We start from the raw sequence: 26,727 nt of genomic DNA on the forward strand, positions 1-26,727 counted from the left end.
AGGTACCTCAGAATCCCAGGAGCAGTCTTTGTCTTTCTTCTGCTCTTCTCTCACTTCTGGTAAGACACCTAACAAATATGAGAAGAGTCGCATCACTCCTTGGAGTGCTGATTTTCCTCTGCTTTGGCACCTCCCTCAAGACATGCATCACACTGATGGGTTATCATTCTCCTACAGGTCACATTGATTTTTTCCTTCTTACCTCCTTGATAGCGAAGAGTCTTACATGATTCTGGCAATGCAGGTGTATTTGAGAGAATGTCAGCAGTTGTCCCAGAGAAAGAGATGTTAATTTCTTCTGTGCCTCTGGCAGAACATTGTCCCTTCCTTTCAGAGCATTCATATTCCTCTCCTTCATTAGCAACACTAAAGATAGAAAGGGAGGAAATGCAATAGGTAAAAATGCCCCCAGACTTTCCTGCACTCTCCACGGGAAGAGCAACAGCCATGCATGTGCCATTCTAACCCTATTCCTAGACAACTGCTAAAGGGTCACACACACACAAAACATACTGCAGTCCTAGAGTAGTGGAGACTGAAATCCTCACTACAGGCATGCTCATGCTACAGGTGCCCATTCTATCTGTGGAGTAACTCACCCCTGCTGGCTACTGTCTCATCTGATAGACCCCCTCTCCATTTCAAGGACCAGGGAGATTAACTAGGCCCCTGGCAGGCTGACATCTCCAAAGCCTCTTCCTCAGCTGGATGTTATACTAATGTCTCAACACTAAGATGGAGCAATGTCTCCTCAACCCCAGTCCTCACTTTGAAGGGCTTCAGAAATTCCCATGGTTCCTCTGAAGACCTGAAGTTCAGAGGGCTCCTAAGTCGGATATTAAGAGGCCAACAAATACTGCACTTGCATTCTGAGACCTGTGTCACATTCTAACAACCTTGGGTCAGTTGGAGGTCAGGTTTGTTTCATGAGCAGGAATGTAAAACAAAAAACCCCAATCGAATAACAAAAGAAATTAAACACATTCTCCAGACCAAGGCTGCTCTGCAGAATGGTGCATTAGCACAACAGAAGCCTGGAGGGGAGGAATGAATACCTTGTTTTGTTAGAGCAATCCTCAAACATGCTTTAGTCCTAAAGGGGTTTTTACTCCACAGTTTACCCAGGCTCCCTTCTCTCCTGCTTCCCATCAAGACAGGCTAACAGAAGGGGCAGGGGGAGAGGAAATTGAGATCCAGTGACAAGAGTTCACAGGCAGTTGTTTATGGCTAGGCAAGGCATGCTCATAGGCATAATGCAATTCATTCACACATCCCTTGGCTACCATCACTAGGACAGAGGGCTTTTTTCCTCAGTCTAGTTAAGCACACATAGCCACCATAGCCAGTGAATGGCCAGAGGTGCAAAGCTATCCACGGGAAGAGGAAAAGCACTGAAGAGTTTTAATTAATGGATATCAGTTAGATCCCCTCTGAAACAAAAGGCAGGTAGTTGCTGCTAGGGAGTAGAATAGAACTTGGAAGCACACAGGTGAATTCTCAAAGAGAACTGGGTTTGGTGGGGAGGAGGGATGTTTTCCTCAATTTCCAAATCTACCCTTTACATGGAAAGAGATGCATCAGAAGGTGTCACACTTCGATAAAGCTCTCAGCACCTCATTTAACCCTGCTGCTGTTACCAAAAAGGGCTGTACATCAGCACGGACATTCTGAGAATGCAGTTGCTCTAACAAGGATGTAAAACACTTACAACTCATCTCGAAATAGTCTTTCAAAAGCTCGAACTCCAAACGCTCCAGTGTCTTCTTCATTGATAACACCGCCATTGCGAAGAAGAACTTCTACTGCATCCTTATCCTGAAGAATAGCAGCAACTTCCATAGGGGTCCTACTAGGGCATCCAGGAGATAAGAGTAAATACGTCAGCTTCTGCAGGCATTACGTGTCATTACTTTAATCCCTCTTTGCTTCTCAGACAATTCATTTCCCCTCTCCTACTGGCAGAAGGAAAGCACAGCCAAACACCTGGAAGTGTTGGAGAATTCAGGTTGGTGGGACCTCAGGAGGTCTCCAGGCCAGCCACCCACCCAGAGCAGACTCAGGTTGCGTTGTGTGCCTGCGCGCGCGCGTTTGCACGTGGGACCACAGACAACGCTTTCTTGCAGTCCTCAGTGTGGAAATCACCCCCTGAAGTAAGCAAGCAGCAGAGTGCAGGTCTGCTTTCACAAGTCACACTGAAGGAGCTCCTTCTGGGTGGTTCCTGGCCCTTTTTCAAAGCTCATTCTTATGCCTCCCATCAATCCAACTTAAACAATGCTAAGGAGTCCCACACGTGCTTTTACCAAATCCTTCACCTTTTATGATTATCTGTAGCATTCACGTCAGCTCCTTTTTGAAGAAGGAACTCGATCATCCCTTTGCAACGCTCGGTGATGGCAAGAGTAAGTGGAGTGTATCCCAGCTGAAAGGAAAAATCATCTCTCTTAGAATAACAGAGAAAAGTCAAGCAAGTTGACTTGGGAAGAGGAGGTTTACCTAAAGTCCAAGCTTACTTCATTCTTAACATCAATATCTGCGCCATGCTCTAGTAACAGCTCCACTAGAGATTTGCTAGACACCAGGACAGCAAAGTGAAGGGCGGTGTTACCAGTAGCAGCTCTGTGGGCACGGTTGGCACCATGCTCCAGCAGAGTAGCCACACAATCTCTGTGCTGGTGCTGTACTGCCTGGAAACAAGACACAAAGGAGGAATAACTTCCAACATCTACATTGTTCTCTGTCAGAACTCCTGCGTCTTCCCAACACTGGAAAGTTCAAGCATCTTCAATCATAAGACAACATATGCCCCTTTCACATACCAGCATCAGTGGTGATCTCCTATATTTGTCACCAGGATTTAGCTTGCAATTCTGGCCTACTAGAAATCGAACAACATCTGCATGGCCATTTATGCAAGCAAGATGCAGAGGTGTCCTAGAAATTAAACATACACAATTGTCCCGGTTTAAGCCCAGCTGACAATTAAGCCCCACACAGCTACTTACTCACACCCTCTCCCTCCCCACCCCAGCGAAACAGGGAGGAGAATCAAAAGTAAAACCTTTAATAACAATTAAATTAAAATAGAGTAATAATTAAAACAAAAGAAATAAAATAAGTATTACTAAGGGATGCTAGATGCTGTCTGTTCCACTGATGGTATCCTTTGTTGCTGCTTAGGCTTGAAAGTACACAAAGTACATCCATCAAAAAACCACCCTGACTTCAGATAATTTTGACAAATTCCACATTTTGCAAAAGGTGGAGGCTTTGCTGTTTGTCCTTACAGCTTGTCTGCGTTGCGCCTGTTGATGAAGAACTTCTTCAGCCACCAGTGCCGCCGCAGCTGGTCCAGGTCGCCGCGGGCGGCCGCGCTGTGCAGGTCGACCCAGGCCATCTCTCGGCGTTCGGCGGCCTCGGCCTGGGTTCAACAGACACAGGAGATGCCCGTCAGACTCTGCCGAGTCCCGGGCGGGGAGGGGGAGGGGGTGGGGGTGTGGGGAGAGGATGGGCAAATCTGAAAGGCGAGATCCGCGTGGAAGCTGTGCTTCGCAGCCCCCGACGGTCCAAGCCCGAGAAGCGCTGCTGATCCCGTCGCGGCGGAGTCAGCAATGACGGCCAGCAAGGGTCTGGCGCCGGGACAGCAGCCGTGGAGCGCCGAGACATCACAGAGGGGGCTTGTGACGCGGCACCACAGCCGGTTCCGAGACCGACCCGCCGCTGAGCAGGGCCGAGTCCATTGGGGAGGGTGTAGCTGGGATAACTTAGGAAGGGGGAGGGGGGGAAACAGCGCACAACAGCAACTGCAGACGGAGAGAGAAGTGAGAATATGTGACAGAAACAGCCCTGAAGACCCCAACGTCAGTGAAGAAGGAGGGGAAGGAGGTGCTCAGGCAACGGAGCAGAGATTCCCCTGCAGCCCGTGGTGCAGATCGTGGTGGGACAGCTGTGCCCCTGCAGCCCAGGGAAGCTCATGGTGCAGGAGAGCTCCACCTGCAGCCCATGGAGGACCCCACGCTGGAGCAGATGGATGCCTGAAAGGAGGCTGTGTCCTCGTGGGAGGCTCGTGCTGCAGTAGGCTCCCAGCAGGAACCTGGAGCAGATTTGCTAGCAGGAATTGTGGCCCCGGTAGGGGACCAGAACTGGTGTGAGCTTGTGACTTTGGACATAATGACTTGGTCAGCTGGGCTTGAATAATTCTGTCACCCCAAGATGCCCTCTGGAGAGCAGAAGGTGCAATTCTGCTGAAAGGACAGACTTTCTACCCCTTCTACCTGACGATGAGCAGGCTGAGGGTTCGTAGGTTGCAAATATATATAATAACTATAATAAATATGTAAAACATAAAAATACCCACCTTCAAAGACAAAGAAAAAAAGAAGTGCTGTAGTGCTCCACTGCAAGACCCATCACCAACAAGTAACAGAAGTGCTATATAGATATTAAGACTCAGGGCTGTCTAACAGATTTCTGTGAAACATAGTCGCTACAGTGACAAGAGCAATAAAAATCAAAGCTCTTCCCCTGCTCCTGATGATTTTATTGTGAGTTTTGAAACCTCGGCAAACAGACCTAGGACACTGTGCTTTGTGAAATGTTTCTGTTACTTGAATAAAATCCCCTGTTTCCTGAAAAGTGTGTTTATTTTCTTGCACACCAAGGACTGCACTGCAAGATCCCACAGCATCTGCGTTGGATGGGATGAACTGCACCCTGAAAAATCCAACCCTTTCTCTCTCCTTTAACTATAAAGAAAGCAATGAATTACTAGCTCAGCTATAGATGTCTCAATTCAGCACAATTTTATGGTTGGTCTGGATGATCTTAATTTTTTTTTCCAACCTAAATGATTCTGGGAGAATAATTCTATGATAAAGTTATATTCACTAGGGATAATCACATGAACCCCACTAAATAGTCACAAGCCCTTTGTGAGCTGTGCTCCCTGTCATCTGCATTTTGTCTTCCCTCTTCCTTGGTTGGTTGTTTGAGATGAAGTGACCCACCACTGAACACCTTGGAATATCTTTGACAGACAGAAATAGGATTGTCGAAAGCTAACAATTTGAAATTACAGGAAGAGTAGGTTTACCTGTCTAATCCGATTTATTAGTGTTCCCCTGCCAACTAATTTGGGTGAGATACCAGCCACATGATCATATATGCTTGGTCTCTTACAGACATTTAAGAAGAAATGGTCCTTTCTTATGGATTTTATAAGATGTGACAAACACAGTGAATTCACTCTCTTTCTTTCTTTTTACGAAGTTCTTCCTTAACAAATGGAGCACATAGTTAATTTGGGAGATCTGAATGTAATAAGTAAGCAATGGTAAAATTTACTCGTCAAAATATATATATTGTATTTTCTGTATATTATAGCTAATGCCTGGTTGGGACTAGGGAGTTGTAAGCTGCGGAATAGTTAACTGCTGTATTATTATTATAAGTTGACTGTCCTGCAACTGGCAGTTCCTAAGTTGGCAAAGATAAAGTATTCTACTTTACTGACCATGTATATGATATCCTACTTTTCTAAAAATATTGTCTAAGTTACTCATTAGAAAAGAAGAAAAGAACGAGGATCAGAGGGTCAAGGATGGGAATGATAAAGAAGAGCCAAGGAGAACATCTGGACCATCTGGATACCTTCCCATATTCAGCTCCAAGGACACTGGGCTAATTAAAGCTCTTGATGGAAAAGTCCCTGGCAATTGAAATGGGCCTACAACAGAACCAACCAGAACAAAGCCCGCGAACCCAAGCCCAATCAAGAGCTAACAAGTGACTATGGGAGGGGGAGTTGAAAAAGTATAAAAGTTGCTGTTTGTTTTTATTGGGCCTGTGGGCCGGGGGGGAGCAGGGGTCTCCTCAGGCCACCTAGCGCGCTGATTTGCTCATCTGCACTTTATATAAATCTCACAATAAATTTTACTACTAAATTTTGATTTGGTTTATTTACCTATAACATGAAGAACAAGGAGAAAGACCGGTTTGAGTCAACTTATCTCTGAAAAAAATTAATTTTTTCTTCTCTGGAATTATGTCCGATTAAAATGTCTTATAAAGAAAATTCAAAACACACCCAGAGGTGGCTACTCAAAGGGTGGGCAGGATGTGCCTTCAAACATCCCTGATTAATGGCTGGATGTTGCACAGGGGGAATGGACTGCAGACTACCAGTTATTACAATGCAAACCTGTACTATAGTATTGCCATTGTCACTAAGAAGCCACAGGCTTTGTACTGAGCTTTGTAGGCCTCAGGGGAAGGCTTGCTCCAGCTGAGCTTTCCTTGATCTCTACAAGCTGCATAAGGTGAACAAGCAGGTGCTAGCCAAAACTGGCTTTAGGGGCAATACAGAGAAAAAAGAACAAGTATTTCTAACATATATATAATGCACCATATATCATAAATTCAAATGTAATGTGGAGCTGCAGAGCAATGAAAAAAGAATAAGGTGTAAAAGTGTGTTAGTAAATATGTAAATGCGACCCCATGTGGGTCCTAAAATGAGGCAGAGGAAAACACCATCAAGAACATTGTACTCCTCCAGCAAATAACTCCAGATGCTGGCAACAGGCCAAAATTCCCCTTCAACAGGAATCCCCAAAATGAAACCATCAACCTTAGGAGGAGCATGGGAAGAGTGAGGCAGAAAGGATCTAGAAGCTAAACAGGGTGAAAATAATTGTAACCGCATCCTTTTCATTATTATATTACTATTGAAGCTTTTACTGCATTGAAATATTCTTTCTCTTTCTTCCATAATTATTAGATCTGGACTATTATTGATGCTTGGATTAGACTGCTAATATTTCAATCATACTAGCAGAAAATTCTTTTTTTATATAATAATAATAATGGCCAGTCTTCGCGAGCGAAGATTTTGGGAAAGGTCATTAACCCTTCCAGCCTGCGCAGTGGATTTTTTAGGTGAGACACAGTGTGCGCTGAACTGAGCCCACCCTTTAGTCCTGAGGTTCATCTGCCGGGGCCGAGCAAAGCTTGGACAGTGGCAGTGAGGTCCCCAGGATGTAGGTTTGTTTAGAGTGACCTTCTCTTAGGTGGATTGCCTACCAAGGCTGACGAGCTCCACCTGCCCAGGGGGCCAGGAATCGAACCCGGGTCGCAGTGGTGAGAGTCAGGCACTCTAACCACTAGACCACCAGAGGCCCCGGCAGATGAACCTCAGGACTAAAGGGTGGGCTCAGTTCAGCGCACACTGTGTCTCACCTAAAAAATCCACTGCGCAGGCTGGAAGGGTTAATGACCTTTCCCAAAATCTTCGCTCGCGAAGACTGGCCATTATTATTAGGTACATTACTGCAGTGCCCAGGGATCACTGTTGTGGACTATGACTTGATAAACATGCTGGCCATAAAGCAGAGCTCCCTATTTTTTATATATGTTTCTTCTGAAATTCCCTATGTCCTACACACTCCCTATCCTTTCCTTATCATTAGCTCCCCCAGCTGCACCCTCCAGAGTGATGGCCACACTGAAAGTGAACCGATGTCAAATACAGGTTATTCCCGGTGATTTGTTCTGGGAGGTGTGAGACACTGGATCAGTAAAAATATTGTTGGGTTGGAACCACCTCGGAGGGGTGGGGGATATGTGTGTGGAGGGGGAAGGAATGGGTCGAACCTCACGGAGGTGAGATGGCGGCGTGTCCCTCATGGAGGCCCCTGGAGCCCCCGGAGCAGCTGTCAGTCAAAGGCAGCCCAGGAATGCTTCAACACACCACAGCTCCTGCAGCCCCTAACCCAGCCTCATGTTGGCAGGGACAGTGAGAACACTGCCCCTCACCCTGGAACCCCAGAATGGCCAGTGGGCCTCAAGTCCCAGCTAGGGGGGTGGCCATGAGGACTAGAGCAGATAAAAGCAAAGGCATATGCTTTGTTTTGATAGTATGACACCCTTTGGATGCCAAGTGGTCTTATTTTTTCCCCTAAAATTATCAGTAAAAGTAGTCTTGAGGAAAAGTGTGTGACCTCTTCTCTTTACAGTATCTCGAGATAGTAAAGAACCCTGTGTATGTTTTGAAAAGTAAAACTTGTGGCTGAACTTGCAGCTCTGGGGCAGGAATGTTACAGTAGGATAGATAAACTCTGCAAATGCATCAGAGTGAAGGGAAGATTACTATCTGCTTCGTAAATGCTGGGGCCCTTCTCAGTTTTACTATCTGAACATTATAATTTCAAAACTATCTCATTACAACAGAATGAATGTAAAATGCAATAATAACTACCTGTGAAATTTCTATGGCTGTGTCCAGACAGCAGTACAGCAGCAGTGTTTTTTCCCTACTCTTACTTAGTCCGTCTTATTATTTTAATTATAGAACTAGCCACATTTCAGAAAACAATAATTTTAATGCTGATTATATCTGGAGCAGGACTGTGATTGAAATAAAAATTGTATTTTCAATGTAGACTTTCTTAAAAATACCAATCTCTTTGTTTTCATACCTCAATGCTTATAGCAGCGTGGAGAGTAAATACCACATGTGCAGAAACCTAGAATTAATCCTTAAAGACTTTTTACCTTATCTAAAGCATATTTCTACAGCAGATCATACAAGCTAATTCTAGCCCGATTTACACCCATGCAATCCGACCTTTCTTGATGTGTGTGTACAGAAAGGAGAGCTGAAGGATGTAGGAAATCTAACAAGATAAAATAACTTATGAGGTGATTTGCAATAAGTTATTCATTTAGCAAAAAAATTAGGAGACGTGTTGTCTGAAATACATGTTGTCTGTGCAGGGTAATTTTTAAAAACATCTACCTCACAACAAGGAAAGAATTAAAGGTGTGCAAGCTACAGCTGTGCACTCCTGTGGGAAGAGATGATATTTTTGTCCTTTGCTTACTCAGAAATTAGAGAGGTCAACCAATTAAAGTCTACTTATAGTCACAGTCACCAGGGGTCCAGCAGGTATTATATATTTCTGTGTCCTTTAGTCCACACTTATCCTGAGGTTTTGGTTTATTCTGGATTGAAGAAGTCTGCCGCCTTGCACAGGATGCCAGAGATTATCCCAAAGCATACAGTCATGTTGAAGCTTCATAGCTCTGTAGTATGTAACCTGTAACCAATGCAGATGAATGCTGCATACAAGCCAAGATATTTATGTCAAAATTTCCAACACTTTAACGCATTCATTCCTTCCTTCTGTAACATTTCAAAGGTTTATGTTCAGTCTGGAATTAGATTTTCTGGAAAAAAAAAACCAAAATGAAAAGACCATCCCAAATGTTTTGGCTATCCTTTCCTTCTCAATAACTTCTGTATTGGCAAAGCTTAGGGATTGGGCATGTAAAGCATCCCTTAGGGAAGGTGCTGGATTTTCAGGAAAAGGGCAAGAAATCATGATTTGTCAAAGTCATATGTTTTTATAAATATATTTTGTCTCTGGCTCTCAGTGGTAATTGTTGTATTTCCTATGGCTCACCAGCACTTGGCTGGTTCTGAACACCCCAAGTATTGCTCAAGAAAATGGGAGGGCAAGGGTAGTGCAAGTTCTTCACCTGATCCCAATTCAACTTCATAGCAAATTATCATTCTTCCAGTGAAGGCAGGGAAAGTTTAGGTATCTAAAAGCTATTTCAGATTGATTTCAGTCTTCTAATCTGTCAAGAAGGACAAAATGGGAATTCTGTACTTCCCCAGTAAGAAGTGATCTCATTGTTATCACTTATTTCTGCAATCACATGTAGCTCATTCTTTTATGAGGCACTGAACATTGAAGTACTTTTAGTGAGTTAAGAGTTTTTTTGAAGCTTGATGAAAGCTTCATTCAAGAAGATTCTTGCATTGGAGACCAATCCTTCTAGGAATAAAGGCCAACAGAACACATAATTTTTTGAGCAATACAGTGTTTAATGAAGTCATGGCCGTTCCAGCTGTTGTAGGTTTAACCGAAGAGCTTAAAGGACAGGTATTGCTTAAACTGGATACCTGTCCAAAAACACATGTTATCTTGAAGATGTAAGTATTAAATTTAACTCAACAAAAGGGAAGGTGTTCAGAATGAGGCAGCCTGCGAGGATGTGTGTGGCTGCTCACACTCCTCCTGATCAGGTTTTGGCTAGCACTTTGCTCATGCTAAGGCCTGATGTATGCTAGGACCATTAGGTCAAACTGAGAGCAACACATAGGCAGGACATGATGACCGGGACAAAGGTCATTTTGAAGCCACTGTCACCTACAGCTCACAGTATCCTGCAGCCATCATCCCTGCGTATTTAATGGTTGGCAGTTTCTTCATAATCCACCAACTCATGGAAATAGTATAGATCAAACTTCCAAACTGGAAGGTAGAATGACATGAGCTCACCCAAAAAGCTTTTCAAGCAGACAGTTTTCAACAGCAGTTGGACTGCTGAGGCATTCCTGCTTCCCGGTGCGATACAAGGGACAGCCACACCATGATAGAGAGGAAGAAGGAGCACTCTTGCTGTCAGTCCAGTAACTATTTTACTCACAGCCGTATGTAAAAACCCAGGTTCAAGCTACAAGCATATCAAAGGGGTTTTACTTTAAAAATATACGAGGCTCCAAAAATTCACCCACCAAGTTTATTAAAGGGGCCTTGAGTTCTTTTAATACCTTGAGAGAGCGTACGGGAGAAGATGCTGCACACGTTTCTCAGGAGGTCAAATAACACACTTTTACTGGCAAACTTCAGAAAATAAGGGAACTTGGCAAAAGTTTGAAGGGCAACATTCAACCAAAATAAAGCATTTCACAAAGCATTGACTTAGCGCATGCTAACCCTTACAATTTAGCATAATCCAACCCATCCGGCTTTAAGTTACCCAGATATCAAGAAAGGAAATTAGGAGAAGTAAAGAAAGAGAAAGAAAAAGAGAGAATTATAGCTACCACCCAAAGTCGCACGCAAGTCCAGCTTCTACATGTCCAGATGGTAGGGTGCGACCATGCGATGGCTGCATCGTGTTGATTTGATCTGCTTTGGCCACCCTCCCCCCCCCTAGGTGGGACTTCCAGTGCGCCAACCATTCTGAGGTTGGGTTGGGGGCTCCAGGGAGTGTGGTGTGGGGGAGAGCTCCCTGTGTGCCAGTGACTGACAGCTGCTCCAGGGCTGCCCAAGGAGGCTCCAAGGGGCTGGGGTACGGAGCAGGGCTCTATTTCACCTTCATGACATTTGACCTGTCCTCCCCCCCCCCACACACACATTTGAGTTGGTCTGAGCCAATAACTAATATAATAATCCAGTGTCTCACGGCATATGAGCTAAGGTTTGCATTGAATACGAATTAGAGATCTTGTGAGTTAGAAACCTCACAAATTAAGTGATGAATTAGTGAATTCACATTAGACTGGGCTGTACAAAGGGAACTGAGCCTTTGTTAGATGTATTTATTTTATTTCCAAATGAGCTCATAAAAGAAAATTTAGTTTACAGCATATATTATCCTGCAAGTTTGAGAGATCCAAACAGACCATGACGTATGGCTTATAGGGGTTACATATTTAAAATTAAATCCTAAAGTTAACTATGCGTTGCTATAAATTTGTGCAGCCTCACCACTTAATAATACTTGGAACAGGTACTTTGGGACTTTGTGCACATCTGCTGTGGATTACTATCTGCATGTAAGCTCTACTTTCCACTTCTCTACTGAGAAGTGGAAAAGACTCCTTCTCAACCTACTTCCACGCACAGCACTTCTGCTTCAGCCAACAGTCCTAACGAGCGGGATCAGGTGGCTGAAGCAACAAAACGGGCAAACACAGCCAGCCACGTTTGGCATCTCTCTTGAGCAGGGCTTTCCAAAGGGGATGAAGTACTCCTGCCCAATGCAGAGAGAACCGAGGCAGGAGAAATACATCGCTAGACAGTAGGTTATTTGACATGAATGCATCCAGGGAAGCAGGCTAGGAGGTGGAAAACAGCAATCCTCACAGTGCCAGTCTTGTAGGATTTCAGAGGACTGCAAGCAGCAAGAAGCTTTGCTGCGTTGTTCTACAAATCCAGCTGGCAGGTCAGCTGCAAGGAGACCCAGGCCATTAGCTTGACCTCACTTTGTCCCAGCACTTACTGAACACTTGGTCTGCAGCACTGGCATGTCCAGGTCCAAGGTGCAAGCGTGTGGCAAAAGCAGCAGCAAAGGGAAAGGAGCCCAGACGCCATTGATCCAGCGGGACCTCACTGCCTCCTCCAGAGCAGGCACCTCAGAATCCCAGGGGGAGTCACTGTCTTCCTTCTGCTCTTCTCCTGCTGCTGGCAAGACCCCTAACAAAAGATAACAGGTTGGTCATTACTCTGAGGGCTTATTTCACTCTGCTTTCTCCCCAGCCATGTCACCCCAGAGAACTTTACAAAGGTAACCATTTAGTCCCTCTGAAATTACCTTTGCCGTGCTCCACTGCAACAGAGCGCGCATCCAAACTCTTGCCCACTGCAGCAGGAAGTGTCGAGTTGGTCGATGCTTTCCCTTGACCTTCGGAATCAGTCTGTGGAATTGAAAAGACACGTCTGAGAAGTGGCAAAGGCTCCTTCTCAACCCACTTCCACGCACAACACTTCTGCTTTAGCCAAAAGCCCTAATGAGCACGATCAGGTGACGGAAGGAACAAAAGAGGCAAACACAGCCAGCACGTTCGGCATCTCTCTTGAGCAGGGCTTTCCAAAAGGGATGAAGTACTCCTGCCCAGTGCAGAGAGAACCTAGACAGGAGAAATACATCTCCAGACTGCAGGTCGTAAGGGAACCATTTGACATTAATGGATCCAGGGGAGAAGGCTAAGAGGTGGAAAACACAATCCTCACAATGCCAGTCTCGTAGGATTTCAGAGGACTGCAAGCAGCGGGAAGCTTTACTGCTTTGTTCTACAAATGCAGCTGGGAGGTCAGCTGCAAGGACATTAGCTTGACCTCACTTTGTCCCCGCACTAACTGAACAGTTTGTCCACAGCACTGACATGTCCAGGCCCAAGGTGCAAGCATGTGGCAAAAGCAGCAGCAAAGGGAAAGGAGCCCAGACACCATGCATCCAGAGGAAACTCATTGCCCCCTCCAGAACAGCTACCTCCAAAAGCCAGGAAATGTCATCATCTCCCCAGGAAGTCTTTGTTATCCTTCTGCTCTTCTGCTGCTGCTGGCAAGACCCCTAACAAAAGAGGTAAGAGGCATGTCATTACTCTGAGGGCTTATTTCACTCTGCTTTCTCCCCAGCCATGTCACCCCACTTTACAAAGAGAGAACTTCACAAAGGTAACCGTTTAGTCCCTCTGAAATTACCTTTGCCGTGCTCGACTGCAACAGAGCGCGCATCCAAACTCTTGCCCACTGCAGCAGGAAGCAGCACACTTTCTGCTGGACCTTCAGAATCAGTCTGTGGAATTGAAAAGACACGGCTGAGAAGTGGCAAAGACTCCTTCTCAACCTACTTCCACGCACAGCACTTCTGCTTCAGCCAACAGGCCTAACGAGCGGGATCAGGTGGCGGAAGCAACAAAACGGGCAAACACAGCCAGCACGTTCGGCATCTCTCTTGAGCAGGGCTTTCCAAAGGGGATGAAGTACTCCTGCCCAATGCAGAGAGAACCGAGGCAGGAGAAATACATCGCTAGACAGTAGGTTATTTGACATGAATGCATCCAGGGAAGCAGGCTAGGAGGTGGAAAACAGCAATCCTCACAGTGCCAGTCTTGTAGGATTTCAGAGGACTGCAAGCAGCAAGAAGCTTTACTGCGTTGTTCTACAAATCCAGCTGGCAGGTCAGCTGCAAGGAGACCCAGGACATTAGCTTGACCTCACTTTGTCCCAGCACTTACTGAACACTTGGTCTGCAGCACTGGCATGTCCAGGTCCAAGGTGCAAGCGTGTGGCAAAAGCAGCAGCAAAGGGAAAGGAGCCCAGACGCCATTGATCCAGCGGGACCTCACTGCCTCCTCCAGAGCAGGCACCTCAGAATCCCAGGGGGAGTCACTGTCTTCCTTCTGCTCTTCTCCTGCTGCTGGCAAGACCCCTAACAAAAGATAACAGGTTGGTCATTACTCTGAGGGCTTATTTCACTCTGCTTTCTCCCCAGCCATGTCACCCCAGAGAACTTTACAAAGGTAACCATTTAGTCCCTCTGAAATTACCTTTGCCGCGCTCCACTCCAACAGAGCGCGCATCCAAACTCTTGCCCACTGCAGCAGGAAGCAGCACACTTTCTGCTGGACCTTCAGAATCAGTCTGTGGAATTGAAAAGACACGTCTGAGAAGTGGCAAAGGCTCCTTCTCAACCCACTTCCACGCACAACACTTTGCTTTAGCCAAAAGACCTAACAAGCGGGATCAGGTGGCGGAAGCAACAAAACAGGCAAACACAGCCAGCACGTTCGGCATCTCTCTTGAGCAGGGCTTTCCAAAGGAGATGAAGTACCTCTGCCCAATCCAGAGAGAATGCAGGCAGAAGAAAGAAGTCTCTAGACTGTGAGTCATACGGGAACCAATTGACAGTGACTGGAGTGGAAGATGGTTGCGGTATGATAGAAAATCAACAATCTTCACCAAGCCAGTCTTCTAACAGAAACTTTACTGCTTTGTACTTTTTTTAGAAATCCAGCTTGGAGGTCAGCTGCAAGGAGAACCAGCTGAACCTCACTTTGTCCCAGTCCTACAGGAACAGTTTGTCTGCAGCACTGGCATGTCAAGGTCTGACTTACAAGCATTTGGCAAAAGCAGCTGCAGACAGTAATGATCCCAGAAGCCAGTGATTCAGAGGGACCCCACTGCCTCCTCTAGAGAAGGTACCTCAGAATCCCAGGAGCAGTCTTTGTCTTTCTTCTGCTCTTCTCTCCCTCCTGGCAAGACACCTAACAAATATGAGAAGAGTCGCATCACTCCTTGGAGTGCTGATTTTCCTCTGCTTTGGCACCTCCCTCAAGACGTGCATCACACTGATGGGTTATCATTCTCCTACAGGTCACATTGATTTTTCCTTCTTACCTCCTTGATAGCGAAGAGTCTTACATGATTCTGGCAATGCAGGTGTATTTGAGAGAATGTCAGCAGTTGTCCCAGAGCAAGAGCTGTTAATTTCTTCTGTGCCTCGGGCAGAACGTTGTCCCTTCCTTTCAGAGCATTCATATTCCTCTCCTTCATTAGCAATACTAAAGATAGAAAGGGAGGAAATGCAATAGGTAAAAATGTGAGAAATAAACCAGACACGTTAAAAGTGGGCGAGAGGTTTTCACCGAGGTCGTCCAATGGACTTCCCTCAGTGCTTCCTCCCTCTACTCCTCGTCTGAGGACTTCACGCACAGTAAGTCATCTGTGGAGACCATCTTTGCCACAAGGAAGTGGTCCTCCAGCTGCACGGGAGGGAGATGCACCGTTAGGCATATAGCAATATCCGCGTTTGTAAGTCCTGTCAGGAGGGTGGGTACAATAAAGATTCCTTTAGCCACTGCTGAGCAATGTGATATCATTAAGTATGTTTTGTCAGGATCTACAGGAGCAGATGGCCTGACTCTGGCTAATTGCTCATAAGAGCTTAGGTGTGTTGTAGGGTGGACTACAGAGAGAATGATCCAATTAAGGGGAACACATTGATTTTTAACTGGAACAGGGTCTGCCAAATTAGGAGCAACACACGGAACAGGAATAGGGTCTGTTGGGTTCAGGGGAATAGAATCTGCCGGAGGCTTTGGGCTTACAGGGTAGCAGGGTGTGGTGTGGGGTGCAGGATTGAGCGGAGTGCAGGGGTAATTTGTCTCGTCGCGCCCCCCCGGGCGCTCTGCTCCCCGTTTCCCTGATGTTCACAGGAGCAAGGGCGAAGGTCAGGCAAAGATTGGAATGTGACTTTCTTCCTTGGCCCTGGGGATCTCCTGGGGGGAAGAGGCTCACCGCTGATGTTAGTCATGGACCTACAACTGGAGGACCAATGACGGCCTTTCCCACACCTCCGGCATAGGGTTTTAGGTAAATTTGGTTCGGGATTTAATTCAGGACAGTGTTTCTTAAAATGACCCTTCTCTCCACAGTTGAAGCAGGATTGGGGACCTGTGAATGCAGCAGCCAATAGGCGTGCTTTGTAGGAATTGGAGCCTATATTCTTACAAGCTTCTATCATTTCTAGTAAGGAGGGATCTTTTAACATCTTTAATGCCTTCTGGCAGTCCTCATTAGCTTTTTCAATAACCAATTTATTAAACAAAATTTCCTGGCTCTCTTTTTGATGGACCTGCCGACTGATCGCTTCTTTTAGCCGAGTTATAAATTCTACAAAGGGTTCTTTCGGGCCTTGGTTGATAAGAGTGAAGGAGGGTGTCTGAACATAAGCATCAGCCACCTTCTTCACAGCCTCTAATGCCAATTCTTTGACTGCTTCTAAAAATTTGGGGTCAATTCGAGCTTGACCCCTCCTACTAGAATAGTTCCCTTCCCCATAAAGCATGTCTATTGCCTGCCAGATGGGAATTCCCCTCCTTTCCTTTTCATTGACATACACAGTGATCAATTTTTTCCATTCAGCCTCAAATACTGAGGACTGTACTGTGTTAAAAGTCCTCCTATTACTGCTCGTATATCATAGGGAATTAACGTATAAGCAAGAAAAAAGGATTCCAGCAGCCCGATAGCAAAGGGTGCTCCCAGCCCATACTCGACGATGGCTTTTTTAATATCTTTGAGCATGGGGTATGATATTGGCCGCCACTCCGGGGCCTTTCCCTCCTCTCTCTATATAGCAAACGCTTTCAGGAATTCCGTGTCTTTAGCGGTGGCAGCCTCCTCCCTGAAGGCTCTCCAGATATCTGGCAGCTTAGGCTGTCGTTCAGGGGAGTGCTGCACGATGTCTAAATCGGATTCAGGGTAGCGGCAGACAGGGTAAGCCTTGGTGCTATCCGGTCTATGGGCGCGGCCATTTTTCCGGATGTTATTGCCGGAAAAGGCCCTGACCTTCGCCCTGACCCCGCCCCTTAGTTTCCGTCTACCCCAGGAGGGTGATGACGTCGGGGTAGAGGCGGCGCTGGAGGGAGAGGGCGTTCTGGTGGGAGGGTCCGTGGGCGTGCCGGAGGCATAGGGGGGCTGGCGCGAAGGCGGGCTGGGGGGTGGTGCCGACGGAGCGCGCGCGAAAAGTTTGCGCGCCGTGCTGCCACGCGGCGTGCGTTCCCGCGATCTCCCCCCGCGTGCTTCAGCCCCGTGCGCGTGCAAGCGCCCTTCCTCCCCCCCGTCGCCATGTCGCCCAGACCGCGTGTTCCCTGCGCCGCTTTTTTTCCTCCCGCCGTCTTGTGTATCTGTCTGCTCAGTGTCCATCTCTGCCTTCTTAGTTTCTGGGAGGCTGATATTCTTGTTCATCACCTGGTGCTGTAGCACCATCAGAACAAGCCTCCACGCGATGAGCGCCTCTTTAGCTAAACGGTCCCCCTTATCGCTATCTCGCCAGAGATCATAGCCCACAGCCTGCCACTTGTCGATATTAGTGTCCTCGGCAAGCTTATAGCTCTTGCGATCGAGCCACCTGGCGAGCGCCTTCGCTGACTTTTTGTCGAGGGGGTGGCCGTGATCTATAACAAAGTCTTTTAGGCGCCTGTATACAAATTTTTGAGAGGTTGAGAGGGTGAGTCCCATGGCGATATTAAGCGGGTCTCAACTCCACAGTCTCGGATAAAAAATCCTCTCTTTCGATGTCCGATTGGGGTGTGGGTGTGGGGTAGGGTGCGGGAATGTCTTCAGCAGCTCACCTGTCCGGCGTGTCGACCCGCGCAGCTACCACCAAGCTCGCAGCCGTCCGCTCTGCTGAAGAGGACCGGCAGGGACGACCGCCTCCCCCGGCGTCGCCTGAGCCCGAGTGAAGGCGCAGGAGTTCTCTCAATATGAGAGCCCTCAACTGTGCCCCACACGTTGGCGCCACTTGCCACAGTCCGTGGGGGGAAGGGGAATGGGACCGGGCACTGCAATAAGGGTTCTCGGCACACTTGAGGTCTAGTGCAGCAATGCCACTTTATTTAGGGGAAACAAGGGTTTAAATAAAGTAGGTTTGAGGGGTGGATTCTAACCTGGGGAGGCGCAAGAGATTGACAACTCAGGGAAAAGTGTGATAGGGAGACAGGGGAAAGGTGGGTGGAACTCTCGGGTCTCTGAGGGAATGGGCCAATGGTAGCTCTCCCTGCACTGTGGCAGGCTGTGACCAATCAGCGGCAGAGGAGCGGGAAAACTGGGGAGACAGGGTAACAACTTTTGGAGGGAAAATCTGAGGGAGAAAGGGAGACAATATGGAGGTATGACAGAATTCATAAAAGTTAACAATAAACTGGGGTGCATAAGAATTCATAAACACACAACAATAAACTGGGGAAAAACTGTCAGTCCGGTGGGTGAATTATTCAGTAAGCAACAGGTCCATTTAGATCCCATTTATGTTTTTCCAGGCAGCGTATCTCTCCCATTCTGTCTTCTCATCCACCACATGTGTTGGATGGGATGAACTGCACCCTGAAAAATCCAACCCTTTCTCTCTCCTTTAACTATAAAGAAAGCAATGAATTACTAGCTCAGCTATAGATGTCTCAATTCAGCACAATTTTATGGTCGGACTGGATGATCTTAATGTTTTTTTTCCAACCTAAATGATTCTATGAGAATAATTCTATGATAAAGTTATATTCACTAGGGATAATCACATGAACCCCACTAAATAGTCACAAGCCCTTTGTGAGCTGTGCTCCCTGTCATCTGCATTTTGTCTTCCCTCTTCCTTGGTTGGTTGTTTGAGATGAAGTGACCCACCACTGAACACCTTGGAATATCTTTGACAGACAGAAATAGGATTGTCGAAAGCTAACAATTTGAAATTACAGGAACAGTAAAGAAAATTCAAAACACACCCAGAGGTGGCTACTCAAAGGGTGGGCAGGATGTGCCGTCAAACATCCCTGATTAATGACTGGATGTTGCACAGGGGGAATGGACTGCAGACTACCAGTTATTACAACGCAAACCTGTACTATAGTATTGCCATTGTCACTAAGAAGCCACAGGCTTTGTACTGAGCTTTGTAGGCCTCAGGGGAAGGCTTGCTCCAGCTGAGCTTTCCTTGATCTCTACAAGCTGCATAAGGTGAACAAGCAGGTGCTAGCCAAAACTGGCTTTAGGGGCAATAGAGAGAAAAAAGAACAAGTATTTCTAACACATATAAAATGCACCATATATCATAAATTCAAATGTAATGTGGAGCTGCAGAGCAATGAAAAAAGAATAAGGTGTAAAAGTGTGTTAGTAAATATGTAAATGCGACCCCATGTGGGTCCTAAAATGAGGCAGAGGAAAACACCATCAAGAACATTGTACTCCTCCAGCAAATAACTCCAGATGCTGGCAACGGGACAAACTCCCCTTCAACAGGAATCCCCAAAATGAAACCATCAACCTTAGGAGGAGCATGGGAAGAGTGAGGCAGAAAGGATCTAGAAGCTAAACAGGGTGAAAATAATTGTAACCGCATCCTTTTCATTATTATATTACTATTGAAGCTTTTACTGCATTGAAATATTCTTTCTCTTTCTTCCATAATTATTAGATCTGGACTATTATTGATGCTTGGATTAGACTGCTAATATTTCAATCATACTAGCAGAAAATTCTTTTTTTATATATGTTTCTTCTGAAATTCCCTACGTCCTACACACTCCCTATCCTTTCCTTATCATTTGCTCCCCCAGCTGCACCCTCCAGAGTGATGGCCACACTGAAAGTGAACCGATGTCAAATACAGGTTATTCCCAGTGATTTGTTCTGGGAGGTGTGAGACACTGGATCAGTAAAAATATTGTTGGGTTAGAACGACCTCGGAGGGGTGTGTGTGTGTGGGTGTGTGTGGGTGTGTGTGTGTGGAGGGGGAGGAATGGGTCGAACCTCACGGAGGTGAGATGGCGACGTATCCCTCATAGCAGGCCCCTGGAACCCCCGGAGCAGCTGTCAGTCAAAGGCAGTCCAGGAATGCTTTAACACACCACAGCTCCTGCAGCCCCTAACCCAGCCTCATGTTGGCAGGGACAGTGAGAACACTGCCCCTCACCCTGGAACCCCAGAATGGCCAGTGGGCCTCAAGTCCCAGCTAGGGAGGTGGCCATGAGGACTAGAGCAGATAAAAGCAAAGGCATATGCTTTGTTTTGATAGTATGACACCCTTTGGATGCCAAGTTGTCTTATTTTTTCCCCTAAAATTATCAGTAAAAGTAGTCTTGAGGAAAAGTGTGTGGCCTCTTCTCTTTACAGTATCTCGAGATAGTAAAGAACCCTGTGTATGTTTTGAAAAGTAAAACTTGTGGCTGAACTTGCAGCTCTGGGGCAGGAATGTTACAGTAGGATAGATAAACTCTGCAAATGCATCAGAGTGAAGGGAAGATTACTATCTGCTTCGTAAATGCTGGGGCCCTTCTCAGTTTTACTATCTGAACATTATAATTTCAAAACTATCTCATTACAACAGAATGAATGTAAAATGCAATAATAACTGCCTGTGAAATTTCTATGGCTGTGTCCAGACAGCAGTACAGCAGCAGTGTTTTTTCCCTACTCTTACTTAGTCCGTCTTATTATTTTAATTATAGAACTAGCCACATTTCAGAAAACAATAATTTTAATGCTGATTATATCTGGAGCAGGACTGTGATTGAAATAAAAATTGTATTTTCAATGCAGACTTTCTTAAAAATACCAATCTCTTTGTTTTCATACCTCAATGCTGATAGCAGCGTGGAGAGTAAATACCACATGTGCAGAAACCTAGAATTAATCCTTAAAGACTTTTTACCTTATCTAAAGCATATTTCTACAGCAGATCATACAAGCTAATTCTAGCCCGATTTACACCTATGCAACACTACCTTTCTTGATGTGTGTGTACAGAAAGGAAAGCTGAAGGATGTAGGAAATCTAACAAGATAAAATAACTTATGAGGTGATTTGCAATAAGTTATTCATTTAGCAAAAAAATTAGGAGACATGTTGTCTGAAATACATGTTGTCTGTGCAGGGTAATTTTTAAAAACATCTACCTCACAACAAGGAAAGAATTAAAGGTGTGCAAGCTACAGCTGTGCACTCCTGTGGGAAGAGATGATATTTTTGTCCTTTGCTTACTCAGAAATTAGAGAGGTCAACCAATTAAAGTCTACTTATAGTCACAGTCACCAGGGGTCCAGCAGGTATTATATATTTCTGTGTCCTTTAGTCCACACTTATCCTGAGGTTTTGGTTTATTCTGGATTGAAGAAGTCTGCCGCCTTGCACAGGATGCCAGAGATTATCCCAAAGCATACAGTCATGTTGAAGCTTCATAGCTCTATAGTATGTAACCTGTAACCAATGCAGATGAATGCTGTATACAAGCCAAGATATTTATGTCAAAATTTTCAACACTTTAATGCATTCATTCCTTCCTTCTGTAACATTTCAAAGGTTTATGTTCAGTCTGGAATTAGATTTTCTGGAAAAAAACCCCCAAAATGAAAAGACCATCCCAAATGTTTTGGCTGTCCTTTCCTTCTCAATAACTTCTGTATTGGCAAAGCTTAGGGATTGGGCATGTAAAGCATCCCTTAGGGAAGGTGCTGGATTTTCAGGAAAAGAGCAAGAAATCATGATTTGTCAAAGTCATATGTTTTTATAAATATAATTTGTCTCTGGCTCTCAGTGTTAATTGTTGTTTTTCCTATGGCTCACCAGCACTTGGCTGGTTCTGAACACCCCAAGTATTGCTCAAGAAAATGGGAGGGCAAGGGTAGTGCAAGTTCTTCACCTGACCCCAATTCAACTTCATAGCAAATTATCATTCTTCCAGTGAAGGCAGGGAAAGTTTAGGCATCTAAAAGCTGTTTCAGATTGATTTCAGTCTTCTAATGTGTCAAGAAGGACAAAATGGGAATTCTGTACTTCCCCAGTAAGAAGTGATCTCATTGTTATCACTTATTTCTGCAATCACATGTAGCTCATTCTTTTATGAGGCACTGAACATTGAAGTACTTTTAGTGAGTTAAGAGTTTTTTTGAAGCTTGATGAAAGCTTCATTCAAGAAGATTCTTTCATTGGAGACCAATCCTTCTAGGAATAAAGGCCAACAGAACACATAATTTTTTGAGCAATACAGTGTTTAATGAAGTCATGGCAGTTCCAGCTGTTGTAGGTTTAACCGAAGAGCTTAAAGGACAGGTATTGCTTAAACTGGATACCTGTCCAAAAACACATGTTATCTTGAAGATGTAAGTATTAAATTTAACTCAACAAAAGGGAAGGTGTTCAGAATGAGGCAGCCTGCGAGGATGTGTGTGGCTGTCACACTCCTCCTGATCAGGTTTTGGCTAGCACTTTGCTCATGCTAAGGCCTGATGTATGCTAGGACCATTAGGTCAAACTGAGAGCAACACATAGGCAGGACATGATGACTGGGACAAAGGTCATTTTGAAGCCACTGTCACCTACAGCTCACAGTATCCTGCAGCCATCATCCCTGCGTATTTAATGGTTGGCAGTTTCTTCATAATCCACCAACTCATGGAAATAGTATAGATCAAACTTCCAAACTGGAAGGTAGAATGACATGAGCTCACCCAAAAAGCTTTTCAAGCAGACAGTTTTCAACAGCAGTTGGACTGCTGAGGCATTCCTGCTTCCCAGTGCAATACAAGGGACAGCCACACCATGATAGAGAGGAAGAAGGAGCAGTCTTGCTGTCAGTCCAGTAACTATTTTACTCACAGCCGTATGTAAAAACCCAGGTTCGAGCTACAAGCATATCAAAGGGGTTTTACTTTAAAAATATACGAGGCTCCAAAACTTCACCCACCAAGTTTATTAAAGGGGCCTTGAGTTCTTTTAATACCTTGAGAGAGCGCACGAGAGAAGATGCTGCACACGTTTCTCAGGAGGTCAAATAACACACTTTTACTGGCAAACTTCAGAAAATAAGGGAACTTGGCAAAAGTTTGAAGGGCAACATTCAACCAAAAGAAAGCATTTCACAAAGCATTGACTTAGCGCATGCTAACCCTTACAATTTAGCATAATCCAACCCATCCAGCTTTAAGTTACCCAGATATCAAGAAAGGAAATTAGGAGAAGTAAAGAAAGAGAAAGAAAAAGAGAGAATTATAGCTACCACCCAAAGTCGCACGCAAGTCCAGCTTCTACATGTCCAGATGGTAGGGTGTGACTATGCTGCACTGTGTTGATTTGATCTGCTTTGGCCACCCTCCCCCCTAGGTGGGACTTCCAGTGCGCCAACCATTCCGAGGCTGGGTTGGGGGCTCCAGGGAGTGTGGTGTGGGGGAGGGCTTCCTGTGTGCCAGTGACTGACAGCTGCTCCAGGGCTGCCCAAGGAGGCTCCAAGGGGCTGGGGTACGGAGCAGGGCTCTATTTCACCTTCATGACATTTGACCTGTCCTCCCACACACACACACATTTGAGTTGGTCTGAGCCAATAACTAATATAATAATCCAGTGTCTCACAGCATATGAGCTAAGGTTTGCATTGAATATGAATTAGAGATCTTGTGAGTTAGAAACCTCACAAATTAAGTGATGAATTAGTGAATTCACATTAGACTGGGCTGTACAAAGGGAACTGAGCCTTTGTTAGATGTATTTATTTTATTTCCAAATGAGCTCATAAAACAAAATTTAGTTTACAGAATATATTGTCCTGTAAGTTTGAGAGATCCAAACAGACCATGACGTATGCCTTATAGGGGTTACATATTTAAAATTAAATCCTAAAGTTAACTATGTGTTGCTATAAATTTGTGCAGCCTCACCACTTAATAATACTTGGAACAGGTACTTTGGGACTTTGTGCACATCTGCTGTAGATTACTATCTGCATGTAAGCTAAATTTAATGAGAAAGAAGGAAGTCCACAGACAATTATACCTAAAGAAGCATGCAGAATTCTGCATAGCTCCTGTTATTCATAATAGCTCTACTTCAGCCTAAACAAGGATTAAAAAAGTCATTAAACCACCCAATATTTATATCATTTGTTGTGCAGTTGTTGTGCACCCAATATTTATATCATTTGAAACTGATGCTTGCAAAATACTTATGGAGATATGGATCATGAAATCCATTTTGTTTTGGGGGATTTAAGAGAAATCAGAGTTGTGAATTTTTGTAAGACTCTGCAGGAACTGCTTAAACGTTGCTAAAACATTATGTGTAAAAAACATAATTGAAATACTTCTATTTGGCCATATATTTTTTAAATGTTTATTTATCTAAGTTCTGCTGTAAAGGTTTAGCCTCATATGATTTAAGACAATTGTCTTTTCTGGGCCATCCATGGAAGTCTCTTGGCAATTCCCAGTGTTTCGTCACGACCTGGCATCAATACTCCATCTCAAAAACCTGCCATCAACAGGATGATGCTGAATCATCACTGCTCAATAATACATGTTGTGGGTCCTTCTGGGCTAACCCATGAAAGATGAGAGGCATGCAAGCAGCATCACCCTTCAGTTCGGCGCATCACTCTTATACCAGCAGCAGCCAAGGCCAGACCTATCATTTAGCTGTGGTGCATCCAGTATGATTGCTGCCAGATGCTTTGTGCTCTGCTTTGAACTGTCTGAGCGTGAAAGGTCTCTACAGCCTTCCAAAGCTTTACACAAAATGTGCAGTTCTTTTGCATTTCTTACTGCCTCTTGCTGCTATTTAGGCAATATGGAATGTGGCGACTTGGTACTTCATTTCCTCACATTATAGACAAATTAGTCTGTTCTAGGAGTAGGGGTGTTCTAGGGGTGGGAATGTTCTAGGGCTGAGGGTGGACTCAGTCCCTGCTGGTGCCATCCATGCTGAGTCAGAGCTGTCCCTGAGCCACAGCTCCACTGCTTCCCACTTGAGAGTAAGGGACTCTCTCTGCCCTAGGATCGAGGTCTTAATGGGTAGGAGAGCTCGTCTTGCTCCCTTGGCATGATTCTCAGCTCCAGAGCACCCCTCTCCGTGTAGTTTGCCTCGGAGTCTTCGCTGAAATGGCCCAAGGACTGCTGGGTTAATTACACTGGAGAGATCTGGATCCCTTTCCCCCCATGGGGAGGGGCACACCAGTTCTAGTTCCATTTCCATCTGAGGAACCATTTCCGACGGTTTAATGTGGATGGGGGGGGGGACGACTCCAGCGCCAGGGGTTTCTTCAGGTCCTGAGCCTGGAGAGGAGAGGTGCTCTCCCCTCCCCCCACTCAAGTGGTCCCATGGCAGGCACAGAGACAGCACACCAGCGTGGAGAGGAGGCAAGAGAGAGTTATTGTTGGGGGGGTTACATTTATAGGGTTAGGAAGATTCACAGGGTAACCAATTACAGGTCACAGGAAGGGGTTAACAACCAATAGGAAGGGGTTAAAAGGGGCCAATGAGAACACCTCAGGATATCTTCTCAGGACATTCCTGCATGGGATAACACTTGTCGTGGGGGGTCTTGGGAAGAAGAAAGCACGAACCAGCAAAGAGACTACAAAAAGCCATTTTGAAGCATGTTTAAACCACAGTTACTGCCACAGAGAGATGGCTGTCTTTCTTATGGCAGCTTGGGCCTCGCTCCTCTGTCAATGATGGATCACTTGCATGTCTGTGGGAGAGAAAGAGTTGGTAGCAGCTGTGAGGGTGGACAGGATAGCAAGAATAGAAAATATTCCCTTGCAACTGCCCCCTGTGCTCTGTAAAACGTGGAGGGTGGCTGGAGCAGTTACGTGCCAAGAAAGTCTCCTGCATGGAGAAAAGGTCCAACTGCCCTCTGGCTGAAGAACCTTTTCCTAACATCTGAAGTAAACCTCCCCTGACACAGCTTCATGACATTCCTCCAGGAAGAAGTGCTCAGCATCACCAGAGCCCATGCAAAGCCCACAAGCAAAGGTACCAAATCCCTCTACTGTAGGACTGTCTGAAGTGCTGTCTGAGGCCTCAACCTCCCCACTGGTCTAAAGCAGAAAACACCGAAACCTGGTAATGCACTAATACTTAAGTGCATTACTGTCAACCCCTAACACAGACAGCAATAAGTAGGATTTGGTTTAGTCTCACGGCACAACTCAAAATGCCAGGAAGCTGGGGAACAGACAGGACTTTCAGGGCAGTCTACAGTCAGTAGAAAGAGGAACTGATCTCTCCTAGACTCTCTCTAGGGAAAGCTCATCGTAAAATTTCCCCGCCTTAATACAGAACTAGGCTCCGTGGGTCATGAAAGGGAAGGCCCCGAGTACCTTTTGGGCTTGCCTGAGCTTCTCAATTGTTTCAATGGTTTGGGCTTGTTGCTGGACTGTGGCTTCCAGCCTGGCGTACTCAACTTCGAGACTGAAAAAGAAGTACAGGCCTTATGACAGAAGTCCACAAGAGCACAAATCCCAAAGGAACAGTGTGAAAGAACCTCATCTAAAATAAAAGCATCTTTGAAAATCATGTAGTAGTATCTCGCTGGGATACAAGCAAGTCTCGTTGTTTTTACACAATCACAAAAAGTGAAGCTTTGCTCCACTGTCTTACCAGTGAATGCGTTCTCGCAGCTGGCCGATAGCTGCAGGTAAAGACACGCTGCATGAAGGAGGAAGGCCTTGCAGGTTCCTGGAAGTTGTTATTTCCTTCTCCTTTGGGGCACTCTTCAATGATGCAGCAAAACATTCCTTCTGGATATGATGCTCTTTCGGTTCCTGCAGATGCCAAACCCCAACAAGAATCCTCAGTAGACGGCTTACGTTTGTTCAAAACAAGTGGG

The 26,727-nt window shown here is 45.5% G+C and overlaps 1 protein-coding gene and 1 long non-coding RNA gene across 3 annotated transcripts in view; both read right to left on the minus strand.

Moving 5' to 3' along the window:
- LOC135409465 (uncharacterized) overlaps positions 1 to 26,727 on the minus strand; it is a 147,207-nt gene that overhangs the window by 61,535 nt on the left and 58,945 nt on the right. The window lies entirely within an intron of this gene.
- LOC135409468 (uncharacterized) lies at positions 1,768 to 2,835 on the minus strand. The gene is made up of 4 exons (XR_010428224.1): positions 2,817 to 2,835; positions 2,511 to 2,684; positions 2,313 to 2,419; positions 1,768 to 1,846 (listed from the first exon to the last, which is right to left on the minus strand). It is a non-coding gene; the product is annotated as an uncharacterized LOC135409468 (long non-coding RNA).

The sequence above is a fragment of the Pseudopipra pipra genome, chromosome 2 (assembly GCF_036250125.1).
Source record: "Pseudopipra pipra isolate bDixPip1 chromosome 2, bDixPip1.hap1, whole genome shotgun sequence".
Classification (NCBI taxonomy): domain Eukaryota; kingdom Metazoa; phylum Chordata; class Aves; order Passeriformes; family Pipridae; genus Pseudopipra; species Pseudopipra pipra.